Source organism: Schistocerca nitens, chromosome 2, assembly GCF_023898315.1.
Source record: "Schistocerca nitens isolate TAMUIC-IGC-003100 chromosome 2, iqSchNite1.1, whole genome shotgun sequence".
Classification (NCBI taxonomy): domain Eukaryota; kingdom Metazoa; phylum Arthropoda; class Insecta; order Orthoptera; family Acrididae; genus Schistocerca; species Schistocerca nitens.
In genome coordinates, this window is record NC_064615.1 from 392747528 (window position 1) to 392755214 (window position 7687).

The 7687-nt window shown below is 45.6% G+C and overlaps 1 long non-coding RNA gene across 1 annotated transcript in view; it reads right to left on the minus strand.

Moving 5' to 3' along the window:
• LOC126234420 (uncharacterized) overlaps positions 1 to 769 on the minus strand; it is a 391031-nt gene extending 390262 nt beyond the window's left edge. Inside the window, exon 1 of the long non-coding RNA XR_007544721.1 lies at positions 660 to 769. This is a non-coding gene — a long non-coding RNA (uncharacterized LOC126234420). The remainder of the gene's footprint in view (positions 1 to 659) is intronic.
• Between the last annotated feature and the right edge of the window lie 6918 nt (positions 770 to 7687).

Here is a 7687-nt window from a genome sequence, read left to right on the forward strand (position 1 = left end):
ATAGCTGGGAGCAGGACTTCTTTTCCCATTAAACTAGTTGGGGGACCAGCTGCATGTGGTTATATGGCTGGTCCTTTTTTATCACAAAAAAATACTTTTATGATATAGCTTACAATGTTTGCTGGTCTTTTGGCCATCGTGAGTGGCTGCAACATAGTTAACTTCCGGCCGCCATCGATGTTGCTCATCGCTGCCACGTGGAGGAGGACCAGTGTCTCGCTTTTTGCTCTTATTTACTATTAGGTATTAACAAATTGTGGCAACGGCCTTTCCGCAGTGGATACACCGGTTCCCGTGGGATCACCGGAGTTGAGCGCTGCCGGGCGTGGCCGGCACTTGGATGGGTGACCATCCAGCCGCCATGCGCTGTTGCCATTTTTCGGGGTGCACTCAGCGTCATGATGCCAACTGAGGTGCTACTCGACCGACTAGTAGGGGCTCCTATCAAAGAAAACAGTCATTAACGACCGGGAGAGTGGTGTGCTGACCACACGCCCCTCCTATCCGCATCCTAAACTGAGGATGACACGGCGGTCGGATGGTCGCGATGGGCCACTTGTGGCCTGCAGACGGAGTGCTTAATTAACAGATTGGTTCGACATAGGTTTTTCAGATTATTAACACAGCACAGGAAGCAGGACAGCGTGGTGCGCGCTTACCTGCTCGTGGCTTGCAGCAGCAGCAACAGCAGCAACACGAGCAGCAGCCACCGCCGCCGCCGCCGCCGCCGCCGCCGCCGCCGTCGTCCTTGCTTCCGGCGCCGTCTCCGCCCCTGGCTGCTGCCTCCGCGTCGGGCACGCCGTGGCTCTTCTTGAGCACGGCGGAGGCGGGCGCGTCCCCGTCCATGCTGACGACGACGACCGCGGCGCGCGGCCGGCCTGCCACCGCCGCCGCCGCCAGGAAGCCGTCGTCGTCGTCGTCATCCTGGCCGCCGCCGCCGCCCCCGTAGCCCGCGCCGTGCTGCGAGTACCAGCCGGGCAGCCGGCCGCGGCCGCGCGCCTCCGACACCGTGGTCGCCACGGCGATCACTACCAGCAGCCTCCGGGCGCCGACTCCCTACTTGTCACTACCTGCGAGGTCTCAGTCTCCACCGTGTTCATCGAGACGAGTCCAGACAGGCTGTCACTTGCCGGGGTCACACCGCGAATGTGTATCCACAAGGAAACCACCCTTTCGCTTGAAATCTGCCACTCGTGTTTACTGTGCGTCATATTACAAAACTTTGTGATCACATTTGTCTCGTCACAGAAGGTCCGGCCTGCTTCGGGTCCCCTGAAATGTTATAACACGTCCGTATAGCCAATCGTTGTGCGTCACACGCGAGATTTCCTTCGTGAAATGCAGTCGTACCTCTCGTAAAACTCCCTACCGTGTCACATCGATTCAGTTAGCCTTCCCTCCTGTTTCTCACACCACATGCTTTGCAATATATGCTATTAGGCAATATTGTTTGGCTACACTTCACTGACAAGTACTGGCGGCAAAGGGTCCATTACTATGCACTTACCACTACGGACGTGACTGAAACTGCACATGACTCAGATTGCTTGGAGGAATATCAAGATAAAACATTCATCTACATTACAGTGCATAATTTAGGACAAATTTACCCATTTCCTAACCTGGAATTCCCATGAGAATCCTACTCAAAATAATACTGTATTGTGTAATTGCTGCGGAGTAACTAGAAGAATTAATTTCAAATATAGAACTTCTCGAAGGCTGTGCCTTTTAATTTGTGACCTCTTAACATCTCCGATATAAAGCCTTTATTTCTTTACTAATCCTACAGCCGAGTATAACTAAGTGTAATTTACTCATGAAATGCTCACTTTCATCAAATCCAGTACTTCGTACAATTGAAATGAAAACTGAAAATCGTTTCCTTAACTGATGAGTTCTTTACATATTTTCTCGTCGAACTTTGAGATAATTTATTGAAATCATTTTCACTCAAATATTAAAGAGAAAAAAATAAAAAAAAAAATATTTTCTTGGAAGCTCTTTTTTCAAACTGCCGGCACTGAACACTTCGAAAATCTAAACTGTTACATCTTCCATTATTTACGATACCCTTGGCTGCCAGTTTCTTAATAATTAACTGGAACGTTGACCCAATCACTGCACAAAATCACTTTTTTGTTGGTTGTCCATTGTGAATACCGTAAGAAAATTAGATCTCTTGATATACATGTTACGGCAGCTCATTTCCATTAGTTTGGCAAAACAAAATAATTTTGTGACGAACAGAACATGCTGAAACACCAGTCACAGCCTAACACAGTTTTATGATTTCACTCGACTCGCTGTTCTTGAGACGAACAGCACTTGAAGTTGGTTTCGCATACAATACTTCTGTAATGAATGTCCTGCTTCCGATTATAGCACTCAGCTAGAGAATAGGTGTACACAGAGGACTTCTCCCAGTCCATCTTCGTCGGCACAATTAAAACTACTCCACTCTCCGATGCTAGTGGCTATTTGCTCCAGGAAGAGCTACGTGAAGAATAGCCATGATCTTTATCATCGTCATGTTATTTTCTTAGAGCGCCTGCTACTGCTTGCTTCCGCTCCGCTGAATTCGTGGCCAGTGCTGGATAAACCGATCTCCGGAACCTGGAACACATAAGAATAAAAGGAAGTTTAGTTACATGTGTGAAGGAGATTGAATTAGTGTTTATTACCTCCTTGTGCCGCGACTGTCCCAGGTTTCTGGAAAGAACCCACATATTCAGACACTCAGAGAAGTGAATAATGCACTTTAAACAGCTTCCGGCTTTTGAGTGAGAGCAGATTCGGCTGAGCGGTTGCCTGCATCTCCGCTGCAGTTACGGCACGAGCAGTAAAGGCACAAGCGGCGAGCGACATTAAAGCAGACGCCCGCATTGGTAACAGGCGCAGTCATGCCGTTACGACTCGCCAGTGAAGTTACAGTCGAATGAAGCTGATTTAATCGCAGTCTTGCAAATGTAGGATATAACTGTTGCGTTTTACCGTAGTATTAACTGGCAACATGCGCGGAAGAAGTTGGACGAAGAGCCAAATGGTATTGGCATACGTCAGAGACTAGCGCAAGTGGCGGTCAGTGTGTACCAGGACTTCCTGTTGCTTAATTTGTCTGGTACTGCACTATCCCCCGCTGTTATGCTACGGATACATTACTGATACCTTAGTACGTCACGTCAGTTCTTGCTGAAAATTATGTGGTCGCGGGGTAGATATTTGCCTTTCTTCGTAAATACTTCCACCGAGTGTGGCGGCACTGTGGTAAGACTCTCGTTCGGGAGGAGGTCGGTTAAAGTCCCCTTTCACCCAGTTCAGGTTTTTGTGACATCCTTAAATCACTTAAGGCGAATTCCAAGACTCTTCCTTCGAAAAGGACAAGTCAGAAACATTTCTCCATCTTTCCCCAATCGGCGTTAATGCTCCGTCTCTAATGGCCCGAACATTCTGCTCTTCCTTCCATAAATCTATAATAAACAAGGAGAAGATTTAAGACAAATAATATAACACAGGCGAGAAAGTTACTGCTGTAATAATACGCGTAACGTTTATGGCTACCGACGTAATGAAAAGCAATTTTTCTCGTATCTTACTGAGGGGGATGCACTTTTTAACGACGTTTTGAAATTATGGGAACGTATGTACAACTGTGATAGTCACATTTGCTCCAACTACAATTGGTTATACTTTAGTGTTATCTCATGTCATCGAATATTTAAACTGCCACAGCGTTGCTTGGTAAAAGATTTAACCATTTCATGGCGTCAGAGAGTCATCTTATCATACGAAGATGAGCTTAGAGAGGTATGAAGCAAAGGTCATCTCGTCTCGTGAAAGTACCTGTCTGTCTCTGCCACATATTAAGGGAAAAAGAAAATGAAATTTCATGTTAACTGATTCTTCCGTCGCTTCTTGGTAGAACAGCTTCATAATTATAAACGTAAAGATGTATAACATACACAATATTGCGCTTTCCATTTATGGAAATGAAACTTCTCGGAAAATTAAAACTGTATCTGTCCATAATTTGAACCGAAACTTTATCTTTCGTTAGCAATAATTTTACCGACTGAGCTATCCATGAATACAGGCACGACTGACTTCCTGCATACACAGCTCCACTTCTTCCAGTATCTCTCTCCTACTTTCCAAACTTAACAGCTACCTTTCCAGTCTTGGCAGAAACAATACTTCAAATGTGTTTGGCATAGCATGTTAAGTTGCTGATGTCACTAGCAAAGTTGGCAGTCAGCTCTCTGTGTACGAGCTTTGTCCGTGAAAGGAAGGTTTCAACTTCGAATCCGAGTCATAATTCAAATCTATCAGGAGGTTCTGAAACAGCACACAATCCTCTGCAAAGTGAAAGATTCGTTCACGATAGCGTGCATTTCAAATGGTTCAAATGGCTCTGAGCACTATAGGACTTAACTCCTGAGGTCATCAGTCCCCTAGAACTTAGAACTAATTAAACCTAACTAACCTAGGGACATCACACACATCCATGCCCGAGGCAGGATTCGAACCTGCGACCGTAGCGGTTCCAGACTAGTGTGCATTTCGCAGGTGGCAATTGAATGAAGCCGGATCACACAAAATTGTTGGCTCCTGCAAGAACGGAAGACAAGTACCCTGGTGGAGCGGTTGGGACGCGTGCTACAGACGCGGTTGGGACGCGATGGTAACGCCGTGGAGACTTCTGGGCATGCCGCAGGCGCACAGTGCGTTGGAGGGGACCGTGTCAGCATGGAAGATAGGTAGACTTGAAAAAGTGTGTCGGAAATAGCCATTTGATTCTGAGGCTGAGAAGCTATAATGATACTTTTGGAGAGTGCACGGGATATCAGCTTTCCTTACTGGAGATAGGATAGGATTTCTATCAGGATCACAGACTCAGAACTTTACTTACTAACTCAGCATCCTTTATACCTGGTCACCACCTTGCCTGCTGCATGATGACTGTTCGGTACCCTAGTCTGGCGAGACAAGTCCAAAGCTGTTTTAGCTCTGTTATTCAGAACGAAGGTGGAAGTACGAGGTGTGTGAGAAAGTTAACGAGACTGGCAACACTGCGAGCGATCTGGCAACGCTGTATTGTTCCACTTGCGCAGATTGGCGTGTTCATCATTCCAGGTTCTCAGTCCGAGTTTCAGCTCTGTAAAGCCATCATGTGATTTTTGAGAGAGCCATTAGTGAAGTTAAGTATGTTGTTGTGTATTACGAAAATGGAACAGCGGAATGTAGAGAAAAGTTATGGAATGAAGATTTTTGTTAAACTTGGGGAATCTGCTCCTGTGACCTTTGAAAAGTTGACATCCAGGCCTATGGGGAACATTCCTTTTCGAAAGCAGAAGTTGTTCACTGACACAAACCATTTTTGGGAGACCGAGAGCAGGTTGAAGATTAACCTCTTTCATAGAGACCTTGAGCTTCAAAAACCGACGAAAACTTCGAACGTGTGCGTTCTCTTGTGAGAACAGACCGACGTTTTTGTACATCAAATTTTCAAAAAAATGTATGTGAGTTGTTAAGGATCCAAACTGCAGAGGTCAACTGTCCCTGGACTTACACACTACTTAAACCAACCAGTGCTAAGAACAATACACACACACCCATGCCCGAGGGAGGACTCGAACCTCCGGCGGGAGGGGCCGCGCAGTCCGTGTCATGGGGCCTCTAACCGCGCGGCCACTTCACGCGGCGTCAAATTTTCACCGACGATTCGGACATACAAAAGGTTAGTGCCAAAAGGTGCCGAAGAACCTCACAACTGAGCAGAACGACAATCAAGGAAACGCGTGCTCTGATCTTCTTGAGAGCATTTCCAATGAGCACAAATGGTTCATTCGGGTGATCACAGGTCAAGAAACCTGGAATTTTTTACTGTGATCCTGAGACAAAGCTTCGAACTGAGAAGTAGGCCACTGACATCTCCTCGACCTAAAATAGCCCGAATGAGCAAATAAAAGATCAAAACAATACTGATTTGCTTTTCTTACAGTAAGGGTATCATGCATAAAGAATTTGTTCGTCCAGGACAAGGAGTTTTACAAAGATGTCACTAAAAGGCTCATGAAAAGGGTGAATCGAGTAAGAGCTGACATTGCATACAAGAGGATGCATCATGAGAACGTCCGATGTCACACGGCTACTTCCATCACTAAACTTTTGACATTCGAAGGCATTCCTGATGTTCCCTCCCCCCCCCCCCCCCCCATCCACACATTCATCTGAGTCATTGCGACTTTTTCTTTTCCAGAAAATGAAAACCATCTTAAAAGGATACCATTTTGGGACTCTAGAGAAGATTCAAAAGAATGTGACCCAGTTGTTAAAAGCCTTACCGTCTGAAGTCTTTTAGTGCTACTACCAGGAGTCCGCTAGTGTACAACTGCCGTAGGGAACTACTTTGAAGGGGACAATATTGTTGTTTCATAATAAAGAAAGTAAAATCTTTGATAGACAAAAAATCTGTGTCATTACTTTTCTCACACACCTCGAATGCTCGTACGGCAGTCGACTGATTTCCATGCGTAGTTACTAAATAACATGAGGAGGGGAACATCTCTTCATGGTCATACACTTCCAGTGTTAAGCGGATATAAAGAGATACCGAAGAACTATATGGCGCTTCTAACTTTCTGTCGTAAAGATTGTCCCAAGAAAACGGTTCTTTTCTAGATGCGAGAGCCAGGGAATCTGTTTGAGTATTGTTACGCATATTTACACGAAAATGCATGTGAAACTGCGCCAATAACCAATTTATGCCTGCTGACTTGTGCCTCTTTGTATGTTAGTGAATTTTAGAGATCTGGATTCGCGTGCACTAAAATCTGTATTTATCCGCCATAAGCAACATTGTCGCCTGGAATTTGGAAGACCCACGGATTAGTGCAATAACTCTCGTAGTAGGCAGTATGGAACACATAGCATTGTCACTCATATTACTGCGATATATTTAGGTACTTTATACAAAGAGTGTAGTTTACTTATTTTATTATGTCATGGCTGCTAGGAAAAGAAAGAAATTTTACTAAGCAGTAATGTTAGACAACTCACAGGTGCCGTATTAAGAGGGTACGAGTAAGCTCGTTTCCAGGTTAGAGATCTGTTTCAGGTAAGAGATATAGTTGTTACTAATGGCGCATAATCGAGTAACAACGCCGAGATGGCTTTCAGACGCCGCGTGCTGACTGTGACCGACAACAGCAAATACGTGTATTCTTATATTCGACCGGCTGGAGTGGCCGAGCGGTTCTAGGCGCTACAGTATGGAACCGCGCGACCGCTACGGTCGCAGGTTCCAATCCTGCCTCGGGCATGGATGTGTGTCATGTCCTTAGATTAGTTAGGTTTAAGTAGTCCTAAGTTCTAGGGGACTGATGACCTCAGAAGTTAAGTTCCATAGTGCTCAAAGCCGGTCTTATATTCGAATCAGCTAACATCATTCTAAAAAATATTTAGTTCTTTGGACGATTCAGGGCAAAGCAACGCTGTGGGAAAAACTCGCCCAACAGCTTGCATAAAATCTGTATATAAGAGGCAAGTGCAGAAAAATAAATCAGTCAGCCAGTCGCTGCAGCACCAAAGTACCGTCCGGAGCAGTACCACAGTCGAGCTCCGAAGTCACTATCGATTGACATATTGATGCTGCTGCAGCAATGTCCCGAGAAAGCTATTCACAGTC